The 20,358-nt window shown below is 51.2% G+C and overlaps 1 protein-coding gene across 1 annotated transcript in view; it reads left to right on the top strand.

Moving 5' to 3' along the window:
• Positions 1–20,358, top strand: part of VNN1 (vanin 1) — a 312,746-nt gene that overhangs the window by 69,348 nt on the left and 223,040 nt on the right. The window lies entirely within an intron of this gene.

Genomic DNA, 20,358 nt, shown 5'->3' with positions numbered 1-20,358 from the left:
GTGGCCGGTCGTCCCCCTCAGATTCACTGCCTGAGATGTCAACAGGTATCCGGCGCTTGGTTGCAATGTTATGAAGCATTGCACAGACAGCCACAATGCGGCAGCACGCTGCAGGACTGTAATACATCGCCCCACCTGTCTTGTGCAGAATACGGAACCTGCTCTTGAGCAGGCCAAATGTCCTTTCTATACAGTTCCTTGTCCGGATGTGCGCAACATTGTAGCGCCGTTGCTGAGGTGTGGCAGGGTTGAGGTAAGGGGTCAGGAGGTATTCCCGTAGGGCGTAGCCACTGTCACCTGAATGAGAGGAGCAGATGTTGATTGCCTGTGCAGCGCAGTTACTTCATAGCAATGTGACATTGTCGACAAAGTGTACTTACCAAGTAGGTGTCCTTCCCCAAACTCTCCCCTGAGCAGTCGTGTGTGGAGTCCGCTGTGCCTGAAGATAAAGGAGTCATGGGTACTCCCTGGGTACTGGGCCACAATGTCAGTGATGATGGTCTTGGCATTGCAGACCATCTGTATGTTGAGGGAGTGGTAGGACTTCCTGTTGCGGTACATATACTCCGTGGCAGCTGGTGGGCAGATGGCGACGTGGGTACAGTCTATGCAGCCGAGGACATGGGGAAAATGGGCGACATTGTAAAATTGTCGTTTTGTCAGGTCCAATTCAGGTCCAATTCCTGTTGGCTCGTGGGAAATGTGATGTGGCGGTGGAGCTGGCTGAGCATGGCGTCAACAAAAGTGTGGAGGCAGCGTGACATGGTGGGCTGGGATATCCCCCCAGCAGCGGCTACTATGCCCTGAAAACTGCCGGAGGCCAGGAGGTGCAGGCTGCACAATACCCGCACATGTGTAGGCACAGAATTGTTTCGCCTTGTTGGGTGCTGCATGATGGGGTCGAGTTCTTGTATCAGCCAGGTGATCATTTCCCCATTCAGCCTGTATTTAGCATAAATCTGTTCTCTGGTTTGGCCCAGCAAGGTGACCTGCTGCCGGTAAATCCTTTCCTGCCTCATGCGTCTCCTCCGTGCTGCTCGCTGTAGCCTTCGCCGCCTCACCACCATGTACATCCCTGGCATTGTGGAACGCCTACTGCTGCTGCTGAATGTCCTTATGTGTGATTGGTCAGGCCTGGACCTGTTGGTGATTGGCCAACAGTTTTTCAAATTTTACTTAATCATGGCTTTTATGGTTACCACCTGCTTTGAGTTGTCCTTAAATTGCGCCGCGCAAACGTGCAAATTTGCGCTTTTTCGCTATTGTATTATTTTCATGAATGCCGATTGAGACAATATTGCGTTTCGCTATTCATTTGGCAGATTCCGTGGTTGGTCGCTATTTCCGTATCGCTAATGCTCGACTACCCGGAGTCTGCGACTATTATAGCGTAATCGCAATTTAAATCGCTATTCTGTGTTTGCGAATTCGCTATTTTGTACTTGAATGCCGATTCCGTGTTTTGCACCCGCAATTGCATTTTCGCAGCCATTGCGGGCGCAATTTCGCTTCATGAATCAGGCTGTAAGTGACTTCTTTTTGGAGAAAATTAAGAAAATCTACCACTCCTTTAATAGTCCCACAATCGCCAACTCACAAAACAAGGCCCCCGCAATCCCCCATCCAGACGCCACATCTAATATGGACAGATTCACCCCCCTCACAGAAAATAAGGTCCTAAAGGCCATGGGTGAAGTGAAATCTGGATCCCCACTAGATCCCTACCCTCATTTTATTTTTTCCCGGCTTGCACCTATTTTGTGCCCACACATCACCCAGCTTTTCAATTACTCCCTCGAAACCGCCACCTTCCCCGACAAATGGAAACACGCCTCAGTAATACCTCTGTTAAAAAAAGCAGGATCCGACGTCCTCAACCCAGAAAACTACCGCCCTATTTCACAACTACCCTATCTCGCCAAAGTCCTTGAAAGATTGGTGAATAGGCAACTATCTAACTTCCTTCAAACCAACAGTCTTCTAGACTCTTCACAGACAGGATTTAGAACAAAAAACAGCACAGAAGCCACACTGCTGGCCGTATCAGACAACATTAGAGCCTGCACTGACCAAGGAGGAGCAATAGCATTGATACTGTTGGACCTGTCTGCAGCGTTCGACACGGTCTCACACGACAGCCTGCTTGAGACCCTTTATGTAAAAGGAATCCACTCAAAAGCACTGAAATAGCTTGGTTCCTTTCTAAAGAACCAAACACAATCAGTCCACCTCGGCCAATACCAATCCAAAACAAGGCATACTAACTGTTGTGTCCCACAGGGAGCATCCCTAAGCCCCACATTTTTCAATGCATATGTCTCCTCACTGGCTAAAATCCGCAAGAAATGGGACATAGGCATCGACTCCTATGCTAATGATACGCAGCTGATGGTAACTCTGGACGAAAAACCTGCAGTCACTAAAACTAAACTACATAATTGCCTCACGGAAATGGCTCATTGGATGCATTTTGTGTTGAAGGAGTCCCCCTATCATTATTTTTACTTGTTTCAACTCCTTGCGCCTTATTTAGGTAGTTTTGTGAGAGAATTTGTTTTCTCAGGCGCCATTGAGGACTTCTCTTCAGATCTATATCACTCATAAGTGGGAGTGTGTGTGTGTATATATATTTTGAGAAAGGTTTCTATTACCTCTCTTAGGGTACGCCGTTGTTCATATATTGTATATGTTGTATATAATTATTGTATATATATATATATATCTTGTGATTTGTGTTTCCATGGATTAATTCTGTGTGCCACTTGTTCTTGTGATACGTTTATATGTCCATAATAATTTTGTTAAATTGTATGTGGTTACATTAAGTTGTAGAGAACAAGATAATTTACATTTTTCTTGATTCCTAACATTAAATGTGAAATGTATCCCTTTATACCGTTTTTTTCTACTTTTCATCTTTTTGATGACCCCTGCTCCGGTATGGGAGGGTGATGTGGGCAGAACCCCTTCATTATAACCTAGTCATTGGATGCATGAGCACTGTCTAAAACTGAACGCAGGAAAATCAGAGATCGTACTCTTTGGTGGTGACAAATTAGCCTGGGATGCCACATGGTGGCCACACTCACTCGGCACTGCTCCAACTCCAAAACACTGCGTAAAAAACCTGGGCATCTTCATTGATGACAATTTATCCATGAAGGACCACGTAAGAGCTCTCTGCGGCAAAGGCTTTGCCATCCTGAAACTCCTGCCCAGGCTTTACCCATGGATACCGCTAGATTGTAGAAGATCTGTCACACAAGCCTTGCTAGTTAGTCAGATGGATTACGGTAATGCACTATTTCTAGGCATGAACAAACTCCTCCTGACGCGACTGCAAGTGCTTCAGAACGCCGCCGCCAAACTTGTCTGCAATAAAGACAGGCATGGCTCGGCCTCTGCTTGCATGAAGACGCTGCACTGGCTACCGATACGACAGAGAGCTATATTCAAATTGCTCAGTCACGCACATAAGGCCCTGTATCGAACTGGCCCCTTCATACTCCAGGAGAAAATTGAGTTCTATGTCCCCAACAGGAGCCTTCGGTCACTCCACCTGGCCCTGGCAAGAACCAAACGCATCAGGAAAGCGAGAACAGGTGGGCGATCATTCTCCTATCTAGCAGCGAAAAGATGGAACGAACTACCCTTGGACCTTCGGCTCACTTCCAACTACTTACTGTTCCGCAAAAAACTAAAGACTCACCTGTTCCCCAAGTATTAGGCCCTAATTAGTATGCAGCTGAATCTGGATACTCGCTATCAGCGCCGTGATATCCCTTGGGATGAGTGTAGCGCTCAACAAAAAACAAATACAAATACAAATAATTGGTCTATATGAGCTCAAGTAGTTTGAACCAATCTTTGCTCATGAGGACTTCCATCATCTGTGTTCCCGCCTCTGGTGAAAATTCCACCTCTGTGGTGATCTGTGATTCTGGAAGAAGCTCCGGGGCTTGGGATTACTTTTCTGGTGAAAATCCCTGGTTATGCCTCCCATCCACACACAATAGCAAAAAGGAGCCAAGAGGGATATGGAAAGGTATATAAGGGATCGCCCTCCACTCTAAACAGTCAATAAACAACAAGATCCCTATACCTGGGGCGATTAATACATTTCAAAGACATGAGTACACATCACTCAGGTTGTATTTTGTTTACATACCGAGGTAAACCCCTGCTATCTATCGCAGTGCGGTATCACTCCTCTAATGTCTGATTGTCCCCACTCATTCTATTGTTCCAAACAATTAGTTACTACGGTCTCAATTCAAACAGTATCCAGAGTGATGTCCAACAAATGTCTGCCTTCTTTACTGACAGTACATCTATCCACACTTAACCACATGTGTACACACCTTAAAAGGAAAAAGTGTGTGGTGGAGAGGAAGGCACCTCATGGGCGAACAACCCTCGGGGGTGTTGGCAGATGTTACCAACTCAATGCCCCTTTCTCATCATCGGTTGCCTTCCAATCCGAAAAGAAAACAAAATAGGTACAACACATAAACTGAAATGCGTGTAAAGGTGCAACATAAAGAGTATCACAACATTAACTCATAACTGACAGAGTGACATAAAATCAACAGCCACACCCACTCAATCACTTTATTCTTCGTTTCAGTGTGAGCTGAAGAATTAAAAAAGAGGTTGGTAGCTTAATATTGCCTACCAGTACCTGATACCGACATGTTTCACTGCCCCACTAGTTCCGGCAGATTCATCAGGGTATTCAACACTCGGTCACTGCACCAATTTTTAGAACATCCTTTCTGGACACTGTTGCGTTGAGACACAAATAAAAACCAGAGACATGCCCTGTAGTCAATATAGATTCATAGGTTTCCACATTAGAGTAATGGTTGAAAGCATATAATCATACAATTATAATTATAATTACCCCAGGCCAGCATGGGCAACTCATACCGGCTGACCGAATCACACTTTGACTCGTTTAAAAACAATTGAAGTAGCAATCTATAGGAGATGAATAAGTATATCATAGAACTGCCAAGCCTTATACAACGAAATTGCACATCAGCGTCAATTTCTATCGTTTTGAGGGCATGTGAGCCGGGACAAACCTACTCGCGCGTTTTAACAAATAAGCGAGGGCGGGTTTCAACCCCACGACCACATATATCATAATGTCAGGGTTCCCTTTATCAATGCGTAGGGCACAGGACACCCAAAACATCGTGCGCGTCGTTGTGTGCAGATGGCCCCAGCTGCGTAGTGGCGTTTTACTTAAAGTAGCTGCTCGTTTGTAATTACAGCTTAATGCAACCACCTACTAGCCCCCACTCCTCACCGTACGATTAGGAACCAGGACCGTGTCTCATCCCAGGAACACCGCGCTCAAGACGGCGTTTGTTTTTAAGCTTACCGGCGGAGTCCGGTCACATGGTAGATAGCGCATGCGCATAGACAGGCGCTCCAGTGTGGAACAGTGGCGCCATCTTAGAACGGCAAAATCCAATGCCTAATGCTTAAGTTCAATGACCCTGATACCAACAACTACCTCCAAAGGGCCGGACTGTAAATACTTACAAAAAGTCACAGCACTGAATAACATGCGTGTATATATCGGAGATATATTTTATATTTTATATTTTTGCCAGAAATTCCACGAGGTGGTCGTCTGTGGATCCATCAATACATAATAGCGCAACCTTAGAATAGAACCAATTCTTATTTTACATTTAGTGTGTAGACTAACGTGTTGCGCTCTCTTATCAACGTGTCTCCTATGTAGCACTAGTTACACCCACGCCCGCGGCAAGCATTGGCACTAGGCACGCAGCGCACAGCATCAGGTAATTGAGCCAAAGACTGAGAATTATGGCTGGGATATATATATATAAATTTCCACCTTGGTTGCAGCCAGGCACGTCAAGGCACATGTATTAGCCAATTGGCTGTGATTTGGATGTTATAACTAGAACTCATCGGGTGAGAGGAATGATTACCTCATGGGGCAGGGTCTAGGTGGTATCCCACTGTCTTTCATTATCCCATAACGTGGTCAATTACCGTGCAAGTCCATCCATGACAGAGCACACCAGGCGAATTTCTGGGCAGAATCAACAGCCCTCAAGAGTGACGGTTGATCAACAAGGAGCACTTACCAAAAAATGGGTGGGAATTGTTTACAGCTAACTCACCCTTAGAGGTCTATTTCACTCGGTTCCACTCAAGGATTTCGTTCAGGCCTACACTGTCACTGCGTTCTCTGTATATCCATCTGGCCTCTTTACTGAGCAACGCTGTTTCCATGTTCTGTGGATTGCCTTTTATTACCTCCAACACAGTCCATGTGAAATCGTGTTTTTCTTTGTGGCAATGTTGTACCAACTTTGTGGTCAGTTTGCCCGCCTTGATAGTACTAAGGTGTTCCTGAATGCGCACCTTGATTTTTCTCGTGGTCAGGCCAAAGTATTGGAGGCCACAGCAGCATAGCAGTCTATATACCACATGCGTGGTGTTGCAGTTGCTAAAGTGGTTAAAAACCATACTTTCCCTGTACTCAAGGTCACACTGTTGCTTTTTTTAGTGAGGGGGCAAACCGAACATGTCCCACAGGGATAATGTCCCTTGGGCAAAGTAGACAGATCTCTTTTGTGTGGTACCGGGGTACGGGTATGGACTAGTTTGTCTTTAAGGTTAGTTGCTCTCTTAAAGGCAAACCTAGGTGGTGGCATACGGAAGTCTTTTGTGGATAGTAAGTCCCAGTGTTTTCTGATAGACTGCCTAATTTTTGTTGCCATGGGGTCAAATGTCATAACCACCGGGAGGCAGTCTCTTTTTTCTTTCCTTGTGTGTTCCAGCAGGGCACTCCTGGGTGTATTCAGTGCCCTTTTTCTAGCGTTCTTCACGACTTTGCTGGGGTAACTGCGCTGCACGAGTTTTTTTGTAAGATCTTGTGATTGTTCCAGGAAACCACTCGTACTGGAGCAGTTCCTCCTGTACCTCAGGAATTGGCCCACAGGGAGGTTGTCACGGAGGGCTCTGGGATGATACGAATTATACAAGAGGAGTGAATTCCTATCAGCAAAGTCGTGAAGAACGCTAGAAAAAGGGCACTGAATACACCCAGGAGTGCCCTGCTGGAACACACAAGGAAAGAAAAAAGAGACTGCCTCCCGGTGGTTATGACATTTGACCCCATGGCAACAAAAATTAGGCAGTCTATCAGAAAACACTGGGACTTACTATCCACAAAAGACTTCCGTATGCCACCACCTAGGTTTGCCTTTAAGAGAGCAACTAACCTTAAAGACAAACTAGTCCATACCCGTACCCCGGTACCACACAAAAGAGATCTGTCTACTTTGCCCAAGGGACATTATCCCTGTGGGACATGTTCGGTTTGCCCCCTCACTAAAAAAAGCAACAGTGTGACCTTGAGTACAGGGAAAGTATGGTTTTTTAACCACTTTAGCAACTGCAACACCACGCATGTGGTATATAGACTGCTATGCTGCTGTGGCCTCCAATACTTTGGCCTGACCACGAGAAAAATCAAGGTGCGCATTCAGGAACACCTTAGTACTATCAAGGCGGGCAAACTGACCACAAAGTTGGTACAACATTGCCACAAAGAAAAACACGATTTCACATGGACTGTGTTGGAGGTAATAAAAGGCAATCCACAGAACATGGAAACAGCGTTGCTCAGTAAAGAGGCCAGATGGATATACAGAGAACGCAGTGACAGTGTAGGCCTGAACGAAATCCTTGAGTGGAACCGAGTGAAATAGACCTCTAAGGGTGAGTTAGCTGTAAACAATTCCCCACCCATTTTTTGGTAAGTGCTCCTTGTTGATCAACCGTCACTCTTGAGGGCTGTTGATTCTGCCCAGAAATGCGCCTGGTGTGCTCTGTCATGGATGGACTTGCACGGTAATTGACCACGTTATGGGATAATGAAAGACAGTGGGATACCACCTAGACCCTGCCCCATGAGGTATCCATTCCTCTCACCCGATGAGTTCTAGTTATAACATCCAAATCACAGCCAATTGGCTAATACATGTGCCTTGACGTGCCTGGCTGCAACCAAGGTGGAAATTTATATATATATATCCCAGCCATAATTCTCAGTCTTTGGCTCAATTACCTGATGCTGTGCGCTGCGTGCCTAGTGCCAATGCTTGCCGCGGGCGTGGGTGTAACTAGTGCTACATAGGAGACACGTTGATAAGAGAGCGCAACACGTTAGTCTACACACTAAATGTAAAATAAGAATTGGTTCTATTCTAAGGTTGCGCTATTATGCATTGATGGATCCACAGACGACCACCTCGTGGAATTTCTGGCAAAAATATAAAATATAAAATATATCTCCGATATATACACGCATGTTATTCAGTGCTGTGACTTTTTGTAAGTATTTACAGTCCGGCCCTTTGGAGGTAGTTGTTGGTATCAGGGCCATTGAACTTAAGCATTAGGCATTGGATTTTGCCGTTCTAAGATGGCGCCACTGTTCCACACTGGAGCGCCTGTCTATGCGCATGCGCTATCTACCATGTGACCGGACTCCGCCGGTAAGCTTAAAAACAAACGCCGTCTTGAGCGCGGTGTTCCTGGGATGAGACACGGTCCTGGTTCCTAATCGTACGGTGAGGAGTGGGGGCTAGTAGGCGGTTGCATTAAGCTGTAATTACAAAAGATGAGCTGCTTTAAGTAAAACGCCACTACGCAGCTGGGGCCATCTGCACACAACGACGCGCACGATGTTTTGGGTGTCCTGTGCCCTACGCATTGATAAAGGGAACCCTGACATTATGATATATGTGGTCGTGGGGTTGAAACCCGCCCTCGCTTATTTGTTAAAACGCGCGAGTAGGTTTGTCCCGGCTCACATGCCCTCAAAACGATAGAAATTGACGCTGATGTGCAATTTCGTTGTATAAGGCTTGGCAGTTCTATGATATACTTTTTCATTTCCTATAGATTGCTACTTCAATCGTTTTTAAACGAGTCAAAGTGTGATTCGGTCAGCCGGTATGAGTTGCCAATGCTGGCCTGGGGTAATTATAATTATAATTGTATAATTATATGCTTTCAACCATTACTCTAATGTGGAAACCTATGAATCTATATTGACTACAGGGCATGTCTCTGGTTTTTATTTGTGTCTCAACGCAACAGTGTCCAGAAAGGATGTTCTAAAAATTGGTGCAGTGACCGAGTCTTGAATACCCTGATGAATCTGCCGAAACTAGTGGGGCAGTGAAACATGTCGGTATCAGGTACTGGTAGGCAATATTAAGCTACCAACCTCTTTTTTAATTCTTCAGCTCACACTGAAACGAAGAATAAAGTGATTGAGTGGGTGTGGCTGTTGATTTTATGTCACTCTGTCAGTTATGAGTTAATGTTGTGATACTCTTTATGTTGCACCTTTACACGCATTTCAGTTTATGTGTTGTACCTATTTTGTTTTCTTTTCGGATTGGAAGGCAACCGATGATGAGAAAGGGGCATTGAGTTGGTAACATCTGCCAACACCCCCGAGGGTTGTTCGCCCGTGAGGTGCCTTCCTCTCCACCACACATTTTTTCCTTTTAAGGTGTGTACACATGTGGTTAAGTGTGGATAGATGTACTGTCAGTAAAGAAGGCAGACATTTGTTGGACATCACTCTGGATACTGTTTGAATTGAGACCGTAGTAACTAATTGTTTGGAACAATAGAATGAGTGGGGACAATCAGACATTAGAGGAGTGATACCGCACTGCGATAGATAGCAGGGGTTTACCTCGGTATGTAAACAAAATACAACCTGAGTGATGTGTACTCATGTCTTTGAAATGTATTAATCGCCCCAGGTATAGGGATCTTGTTGTTTATTGTATGCCTCCCATCCACCCTGCTACCCGCCACCATTGGAAAGGGATAACGGCGGCAACATTAATATCCTGGAAAAGCATTGCAAAATAGAGTTTCCTAGCAGATATCCTACCTGAAAACTCTCGACACAACGACTATTCCCCGAGACTGCCTCGGACCCCGGGCTACTGGCTAAGATGGACACGGAGCTCCGAGCTTGCTGCGAGTAGACCACCCCGGGCCTGGCATCATGCCCTGTTTGCGGTGACGAAACAGTCCACATCCGTGGCTGTGCCAACGATCGCCAGACCGGATCCTTGAGACATCGGTCTCAGGGTCTGTGGGACGAGCACACTCTGGTCTGTGAGATCCGAGCCTCCTGGAGCCTGTTTTTATGTGCAAATGATCGCCACACTGGAGCACTGAAACGTAGCCTTGAGACGTTGGTCTAGGGGACTGTGGGACGAGCACATTCGGGTCTCCGACCTCTGAGCCTCCTGGAGCCTGATTTTCTGAGAATGCGGAGTCCCTTGGCAGCCTTGATTCATTCCTGATCATGTCGAGCGGACCGCTCTACCCCCACCCCCCTACATCAGTTGAGCCTCCTGAAGCCTGATCTTATGCAGACGCGGTGTCCCATAGCAGCCGCTCATTGGGCCGGGCCGCAGCTCTTCTGAGGCAGAGCCTGACCGGAGCCTTGTTGACCAGCCTTGTTGAGCGCTCCCGTGGGGCCGACCCCTGACCGGGTGAGCTAGTCTGCGGGCCCCTTCACGCCCTGGTCACCTCGTGTCCTGGGAGTCCTGACTGAGGACTGTCGACCGATCGACGAGAGGACAGATCCTCCCTGCCCCGAAGGACGCCCGGCTCTTGCAGAAAGTCTGCTGCGACCGACCCAGAGGACAGACTCCGGCTACACTGCCCCTTCCCCAGCGCCATTTTGCAACGCCGGTCTCGCCGGCACCTACGGACTCGGCTGCAGCGTCGCCACTACACCTGGAGCACAGACTTCTATCACCGATAATTGACCCCGACGACTGCACACACGGTGAGAATCAGTACTCATGTGAAAAAGGATAAAGGGTTACAGAAAAGGTAGGAAATAATGATAGTTACGCACAATTTCACATAGGAGATCCAATGTAATTTAGAATCCGGTATCTCATTACTGTTGAGGCCTACCCCTATATAAACAATATAACATAGAACATTTCAAACTGTTATTTCCACAACGTAATGTCTTCATAAAATGGGGAATCGGGGGGTGGGTGTAACCCTATCGCAGGGCGTCGGCGTTTCGACCCAGGTGCTTAGGGGGTTGGTGGGGTCCTCAGCGGCGGGTCTTCTTCAGGACAAGAGTGGGGGGTCGTGGAATTGTCAGTTTGAAATTTTCTATGTTATATTGTTTATATAGGGGTAGGCCTCAATAGTAAGCATGAGCGCAAAATCCGCTCCGATCGCGGATTTTGCGGATTTTCGGCAAATCCGCGATCCGCGAACTCTCGCGGATTTGCCGAAAATCCGCAATCCGCGATCGGAGCGGATTTTGCGGTCAAAAGTTCAAGCGCGCCTAATTAACGATGGCGCCGGCAAGCTGCCAGCGCCCATCCTGCAATAGTTACTTAATTAGCTTCAACAGGAAGCTCTAACAGATAAGATACAGCAGGGGCTCGAGCGCCTGCTGTATTTTAGCAGTTGGAGCTTCCTGTTGAAGCTAATTAAGTAACTTTTGCAGGATGGCGCTGGCAGCTTGCCGGCGCCATCGTAAATTACTTCAACCGTGGTGTCTTCTTGAATAAATATGAAGGGCAGGGTTCATTCGGGCACGACGGTCCTGGCACAATTAAATAATTAATCTGCTGCTCTGATCGGTCTCTGTCTGACCTTTTATACACACAAGAGGCATGCTCGCATGGACGCCCCGTCCGTTTGGCCCCGCCCACACACTCGAGGTGTGCACCGTCTTCCCGCCATTTACCCACTATGATGGACATTTCACTCAAGGGACCCCTGCGCACTTCGGCGCGATTGCATAGTGACACACACTTGGTCGCTGGAACTAGTTGAAGCGCAAATGCAGTGACTCATTCAGCAGCCCAAAAAAAAACGTGAGCGTTGGGAGGCTGGGCATCTTTGACTTTTACGAGCGCAACCCCCGTGCTGTTCCTGTGACCAGGGGCTTCTGTCTCTTAATCTGCTGCTCTGATCGGTCTCTGACCTTTTAGACACACAAGAGGCATGTGCGCTCGCGTGGAAGCCCGTCCGTTTGGCCCCGCCCACACGCTCGAGGAAGCCCCGCCCCCAAATCCGCAAATCCGCTGAATCCGCGGATTTTGCGGATCCACGATCCGTGAATCCGCTGAATCCGCGAATCGTGGATCCGCAAAATCCGCCCATGCTTACTCAATAGTAATGACATACCGGATTCTAAATTACATTGGATCTCATATGTAAAATTGTGCGTAACTATCATTATTTCCTACCTTTTCCGTAACCCTCTATCCTTTTTCACATGAGCACTGATTCTTTACACACCTCTTCCTGTCTGATGACGATAACCATATGATAAAAATTGAAAAAAATTGTATGCTTTGCTCTTTTTAGGTTTAAAGCATTTTATTAAGACATAAAAACACGGGGGAAGGGAATTAGGAGGTCAAGTTTACATACAGTACATAAGGAGACATGTTGCAGCGATTCTGGTGGAAAGCGGGGAGGTCGGCAGTCCCGGAGGGGGAAAAAGGCAAATGCTGTAAGGCAAGAAAGCCGTGCGAATAACCCTCCAATAGTCCCCAACTTCCCAATCAAAGCTAAGCATGAGTAGCGACCCGCAACACAGCAGAAACAACACAGTCCCTCCAAGCCCCCCATCCCCAGAAAAAAAGAAAAAGAAGAAAACAATACCCCAACATCCCCGTCCAATAGCCCGTTATAGAAACATTGTCCCCAGCCACCCACCCCCAGCCCCCAGTCCCCCCGATCCCATCCTTCTCAATCCGCTGGAGCCGCCGGCGGCGTCAGCCTAAGAAGGCGCAGGTACCTCGGACATGTGATCTCCCGAAATTCCGTGGACAACAGTGCCAAGAAAGGGTGCCAGAGCTCCTCGAACTGGTCAACATTACCAGCCACCGTGAGCGACATCTTCTCCATACCCAGTACCTGCCAGAGTCTGTGTAACCAGCCAGTGATAGAGGGGGCAGTGGGGGTGCGCCAGTGCACAAGGATATTTTGAACCGCTGAGCCTAGCGCAATAGCAATCTGCCTACCCCTGCGGGACTTCAGCGGGTACATCAAGTCGTTGGGGAGGCCTAGCAGGACATACGCCGGGAGGCGCGGGAGTTCAACCTCGAAGTGCCTGTCCACCTCATCTAAGACCTCCTTCCAATAAGCAAATAGTATCGGGCACCCCCAGAGAATGTGCGATAGAGTACCCTCTTGTCCGCAGCCTCGCCAGCAACCCTTGTCGGTGAGTTTGTGCATCTCGTAGAGCCTCTCCGGGGTGTAATACCAGTAGGTGGACACCTTGGTAAAAGTCTCCGTCAGCCCAGTGTGGTACGCAGAGTGCCTCGCCCGATATGCGATCCCGTCCCACTCCTTGTGGCTCAGGGTTCTGCCCAATTCTCTGTGCCAGCGCTCTCTCCCCGGGTTGTGGTAATGAAACGGCGGGGGTTGGAGAAATTTGTATAGATCAGTGATAAGCTTGGCATCCGAGGTCCGAGTCACCAGCCACCGCTCGTAAGGTGTGATTTGGCGGGCTGCGACGTCACGCACTTGGGGTTGGAGAGCCCAGTGACGGACCTGCATATAACGCAGTCTGTCCACCTCCGTCAGACCAAAGTCCTGTCGGAGTTGTTGGAAAGGGAGCAAGCCCTCCGGCCCGTAAATCTGAAAGAGCGCCCTGCAGCCCGCCCGCACCCAGTGAGAAAAAGCTCCTGGGGCCAGGCCCGGAGTAAAGTCTGGGTTACCAACTATGGGCGTGAACGGTGATGGGAAAGTAGTGAGCTCGCGGAGTTCACAAACCGCATCCCACACCCGTAGCGGAACCCGGGTGACAAAGGAGGCGTAGAGATTAGCCGGGCGGTGTGCGCGCCGCAGGAAAGGAACCTCTTGAAGGGTGCGACCTGCAACCGCCTGATCTTGAAAAAGCCAGTGCTTGTCCGATTCCCATCTGCTCCATTCCACCAAATACCGGAGTTGCGCCGCTTGAAAATACTTCCGGAGGTCCGGAACACCGAGACCCCCCGCCTCCGGTGCAAGCGTGGAAAGAACCCTCTTCATCCGAGGCTTGCGGCCCTGCCACACGAAACGGGAGATGTCAGCTTGCGCTTCCTGTATCCAACCCACAGGGGGCTGGAGAGGTAAAGCGCGAAAAAGATACAAAATCTGGGGCAGCACCGTCATCTTCACCGCCGCGATACGGCCCAGCCACGAGAGCAGGCCCTTGCCCCATCGGCCGAGTTCCTCTTTAATCTTCTTGCTAAGGGAAGAATAGTTGGCCTTGACCATCTCGGGCAGCGAAGGTGCAAGCAGGATCCCCAGGTACGGCACCGTGGAAGAGGACCACTGCATAGGGAAAAGACGCTGGAGGTCTCGCCTGGTGTCCGCGGAGAGCGACACATCCAGAGCGGCCGATTTAGACATGTTCATTTTAAAGCCGGCCACGCGTGCAAAGGCGTTCAGTTCGCGAACGCAGGCAGGGAGTGACCGCCTGGGGTCATCCAGGGTCAGCAGGACATCATCCGCATATAGGCTAACAGTATGGGTATACCGACCCATCTCAACCCCAATAGCGTCCGGATTGTCGCGAATCCTCTGGGCGAACGGCTCCATATAGAGGGCGAACAAAAGCGGCGAGAGGGGGCATCCCTGTCTCGTACCACGCTCAATGACAAAACTACTAGAGCTGTGTCCGTTGACCCGCACCGATGCTGACGGTCTCCTATAACAATTGAAGACCATGGAGCGGAACTTCTCGCCGATCCCCAGTTTCCTGAGAACCAGCTCAAGATACGGCCAATGAACCCTATCAAAGGCCTTCTCCGCATCGACCGACAGCAACATCCGTTCCCCCGGGATGCGTGAGGCCTTTTCTAACACGTGCGTCACCCTCTTGGTGTTGTCGACTGTCTGCCTACCGGGCACAAAACCAGCCTGGTCCACCTCCACCAGGCCCGGTAGGTGCAGGCCAAGTCTGGCCGCCAGGATCCCCGTGTAGAGCTTAAGGTCCACATTCAAAAGCGAAATAGGCCGATATGAACCGCACAGGGTCCGGTCCTTCCCGGGTTTCGGAATAACCGACACCGTCGCGGAAAGAAGGTCCGGCGGGATGGCCCCCGGCACAGAGAAGGAGTTGAACAAGCGAGCCAGTATAGGCGCCAGAGTGGAGCAGAAGGTCTTGTAGAACAAGGCCGTGTAGCCATCCGGGCCCGGGGCCTCACCGTGCTTCAATCGCGCGATAGCGGAGATGACTTCCACCACATGGATGTCCCTCTCCAGATGGTCCGCCTGGGCGGGCTCCAGAGACGGGAGGGTCACAGACTCCAGATAGGCCTCAGCTTCTCCCGGCGGGGAGGGCTCCGCGGCGTATAGCGCCTCGTAGAAGCTACGGAAAGAATCCGCCACATCCGCGTCACCGGAAACCGGGACCCCATCCGCGCCCACTAACTCCTTCACCACATTGCGTTGCCGCGCAGCCCTGAGCCGATGGGCCAGGAGCTTACCGCATCTGTCTCCGCCCGTATAAAAGGCATGCTTCAGACGCAACGCTGCGTATTCCGCCCGATCTAGATCTAGCGCAGAGAGGAGTTTCCTCGCCGCTTTCAGCTGCCTCCAGACCCGAGGAGCTCCCGTGCGGCGGTGAACCTGCTCAAGTTCCCTGACTTGCGCCGTCAGTTCGTCCCTCTTACATTGCCGCTCTCTGTTCTCCGCCGAGGAAATGGAAATAAATTCCCCCCTGAGGACCGCCTTCAAGGCTGCCCACTGCGTCGCAAGAGACGTGTCGGAGTTGCTATTGTGGACCAGGTACTCCTGAATGACCTCCTCCACTCGCGTCACCACCGACTTCCTATGTAGAAGCGTATCCCGAAGCCGCCACATCCCTCTAGAGGGGGGGGCTGCCGGCCAAGCAAAGACTCCCGAAACCGGCGCATGATCGGACAGGGACAGGACCCCGATGTCTGCCGCCGTGGCGGCCGAGCGAAGCGGTCCGCTCACCAAGAGGTAGTCCAACCGCGAATAAGTGCGGTGCGCATGGGAGAAGTAGGAATAGTCCCTATCGGTGGGGTGCATAGTGCGCCAGAGGTCATGCAGATCCATCTCAGCAATCTGGTCTCGCACCGCTCGAGAAAGCTCCCCCGTCTGCGGGAAGCGTTGGGCAGACCTATCCAAAGCTGAGTCGAAGACCATATTTAGGTCTCCCCCCAGGACAACATGGCGATCGGGCGAGGCAGTGACGTCCACCAGCACTGATGCCAGGAAACGATCCTGGTGGTCATTCGGGCTGTAAACGGAGCCAACCGTGAAGGTGATACCCCCAAGCCGCATGCGATACACTAGGAGCCTCCCCTTCTGCTCGGCATATTTATACAACACCTCGCCCCTGAAGGAGCTGGCTAAAAGAATGGCAACACCCGCAGTCTTGGTCGCCGCCGAAGAGAAGAATTGGGTGGGGAACTTGGCAGAGCGCAACCTATGACAATCATTGGAAAGTAAATGGGTTTCCTGCAAAAGGCAAATGTCCGCCTTCGTCCCCTCCAGCAGGGAAAGGATCGCCCTACGCTTCACAGGGTTGTTCAGACCCTTAACATTAAGGGTCACCACCTTCAAGGACGGCATCGCTCCCAGGGGATCGAAGCGCTATGCAGCAAGCGAAGGAACAGTGGAGGGGGCGCGCGGGGCAGGGGTGCAGGGAAGGCCAGAACCGGCCTCGCGCGTTCATGGGCAGCATCGGACGGGACCCCACCAACAACAAACCAACTTCTAAACCCTCCCTGAACCAACCCACGGCAACTAGCCAAAAACAGAAACAAAGAAAAACATCCCATTGTCTCAGTCCGGCCCGAACGGGCAAGTCTGCAGAAATCAATCAAGTGGACGTTCAGCCACTCACCTCCGACTAACCCCCCCCCAACCCCCCAGTCCCAACCCAGCATCGTAGAGGCTAAGAATCTCTCCCCCCGGAGTGAAGTTAGGCCGTCATGGCCACACCGCTGGATTCAGGCGAGGTCCCGGCCGCCGCCCTCAGGGCCTCCGCCATCTCCGCTCTGACGGTAGGGGAATCAGGGCGACTCGCAGTCGCCGGCGATTGTCGTCTCCTCGATCTTCGCCGGCCCCGTCTCTCGGGACGTCTCCATGCGGGCGTTGCTCCGTCCTCCTCCGTGGCCGTGAGTCCCAACACCCCGCAGATGTCTTGGAGGGAGCGCAGCTGGTGTAACACTCCATTCCATCGGAAGATTAGACGGAAGGGGTGACCCCAAGAGTAGGGCGTCTCATGTTCCCGCAGAAAGTCTGTAGCGATCCGGAAGGACCTACGCTTCTGCAGCTTAATGGCGGACAGGTCCTGGTAGAGCGCCACGGGCCGCTCTCTGAAGGTTAAAGGCTGCTTCCTGCGGGCTTCTGTCATAATGCGCTCCTTCAAAGGGAAGTCCGGCAGGAACGCCAGAATATCAGGGGGGGGTGCCGATGACTGGCGCTGGCGGCCCACTCTGTGCGCTCTGTCTATGCGAATCGGAAAGTCCGTGTCCTCTCCTAAAATCTCCCGGAACAGGTCCTGCAGATAGGCCACCAGGTCCGATCCCTCATCTGTGGATGAAACACCCCGCACCCGGATATTGTTCCGCCTGGACCTGTTCTCAAGGTCCTCAGAGTGGGCCTGGAGCTCGACGCATTGCTCCCGTAGGCGGAGAACATCCTGCTGGAGATGGACTATCTCCTCATCGCGGCGCTGGGCTGCCGTTTCCACCGTGTCAACACGCTCGCCAAGGCCCTCGACCTCTCTGCGCACCTCTCGGACCTCGCTGGCTACCTCGCTCTTGAGCGTCTGGAAGTCCTCCCTGAGGGAGCTGAATAGGCCCTCCATGAAGGACCTCGTGACCGGTGGCTCGCCTCCAGTGGCGTCTGCCGAGGCCCGAGAGGGCCCCGGGGATGGTTGCGTCCTGTCCCGCTGCTGCTGGGCCCTGCTGAGCATGTCTGGCAGGGTGCGGTCCCCCTTTTTTGCGCCCCCTCTCCCAGACATCCCGGCCTCCTCAATGGGCGAAGCACAGGGCTGGCCGCTGCAGATGCGTCTAGTCGCTCGTGGGCACCAAATGTGAAGGCCCCGCCAGGGACAAGGGTGATGCGTCACAGATGACAAAATGGCGGCACAGTCCAGGGCGAGACGATCACCGCACCGACCAGAGCGGTAAGCAGGGCCAAAGTCAGGGCTCCTTAGTAGGTCACTCTCAGGGAAGTCGGAGCGGAAGCCAGGGCGAAAGGAGGCACTCGGTCAGCAAGGGCGCCGGGTGGGTCGCCAGTTCCAGCTCCTCGGTGACAGGATGGCGGGAGAGCGGGACCCGGGAGGGCGGCCCAGGCCGACAAGACCGCCGTAGACCGCCGGGCTGCAATGGGCCAGGAAAGTACAGAGCAGGTGCCCCACAGTCGCACCGGCGGGCGCGCCCAGATCGGCCGCCGCTGAAACGCCTCCGTCCCCCGCCTCCAGGTCCGGGATCAACGTCGCTTCGCTCACCGGCACCAGCGGCGAAGAATCAGAGCACCAGCGAGGGTCCAGGGTCTGCCACCCATCGGCGATTCCGGTCACGTAGGCTCCGGCCGGAGGGTCCCGCACTCAGCAAAGCACTTCGGGTCCGGTCCCTCGGGAGCACCAGCACTCCGCACTCGGCCCAGCCGAGGCGCCCGGACAGCGCCGCAACACGCTCCGCCCCCAGGCTCCTCTTCGCGGCCCAAGCCCTTCTCCGTGGAGCGATCTGCGAGCAAACTTTAGGGCACTTCCTCCGGGGCGACAGGAGTCAAAGTGGCTTCAAAATGTGCCCCAGGAACTCCGGCACAGTCCCCTCGCCCGCAAAGCAGCCGCGGGGGGAGAGAAGCGCAGGAACCGGGGCTCGAGCCGAGCCGGGACGGGGGAGCTACGGGAGGAAGCGTCCGCTCACACCGCCATCTTGGCCACGCCCCTCGCTTTGCTCTTTTTAAATAACATTTAATTTGATTGATTAAAATTGTGATATCAATCAAACATCATAAGTTGCTCTGAATTGAAATTTCTTTCTGTTGACACTGTTGATGCCTTTTTAGTCTGGTTGAGATATATATATAAATCCTCTAACTATGTTTTGCTGATAAATTATAACGACGTTAGTCTGGGAAGAGGAGGGCAGTCTCTCGAGTTTGTCCTCATTTCCCAGCGCTGGCGAGGGCGGGCTCACACCCCGAACTGCGGCCCCCAGACTTGACTTGAGCGCACCGCTCACCTACTGGGGTTCACATCACCACTCAGGAGGCTCCCGAGAACTACATTATGCCTTGAGCTCCAGATACACCTTTATCAATCTGTTTTTCCCAATCTAAAATGGCGGCGCCCCCTACCTATCTATCCTTAAGCCTGTCTCCCCCCTCCCCGGCCAAACTGCTAACCCTGGAGCTGGGCTCCCAACCTAAAATGGCGGCGCTCTGCCTCTATCTATTCTCTAGATTCTCCCCTCTGCCCCCGCTGATGTATCCTCACCCCCAGTGAGGCTGCGCTACAAGTGCACTAATTTAAAAGTGCTTTTAAACTAATTTAAGTGTATTTCTGCCTTTTGACTTCTTTCTGCCCTAAGAATACTTGCTCCTACCTGCTCTTCCCATTCCCTAGCTTCTCCCCTCCTCCGAGGAATCCTCACCCACAGTGAGGCTGCATTACAATTGCACTAATTTAAAAGTGCATTTCTGCCCCCGAGATTCTCTCTGGCCCTAGGATTACTTGCACCTACCTATTCTACCTTCTCTCTAGCTTCCCCCCTCCGCCCCTGCTGATGAATCCTCTCCCTTAGTGAGGTTACATTACAATTGCACTAAGTTAAAAGTGCATTTCGACCCTCTGAATTCCTTTTCTGGCTCTAGGATTACTGGCACAGCTTGTAAACTTCAGCCCAAAACCCCTCGCCTGTCTCCAAAATAGCGACCGCTACTGCCATCCCTCTACCCTTTAACTTACTCTTTTGCCCCTCCCCAAATCAACATGACACGTCCCACCTTGACTTTGACCGGGGAAAACCCCATTACCTTGGTCTACCGCCCCCCCCCACCTCCTCTCCAAAACCGCGGCTAAATCAATCAAGCACGCCACCTAAAAAGCCACTCGGAGATGCTGGTAACCGACTTGCGATACAACTCGGACAGTGGTACTTGCATAAATGATCTCATCTTCTACTCCAAAAGAATTGCAGCCTGGCGCAAAACCCAAATTCACCTCCTTAATGTTCGCTCATCGAGAAACATTCCATATGGCACCAATATCTCAATTGCCCCCTCCTCCACGCTCCAAGCTGA

This window comes from Lissotriton helveticus, chromosome 6 (genome assembly GCF_964261635.1).
Source record: "Lissotriton helveticus chromosome 6, aLisHel1.1, whole genome shotgun sequence".
In the NCBI taxonomy this organism is placed as follows: Eukaryota; Metazoa; Chordata; class Amphibia; order Caudata; family Salamandridae; genus Lissotriton; species Lissotriton helveticus.
This window is presented reverse-complemented; position numbering and strand designations above follow the sequence as displayed.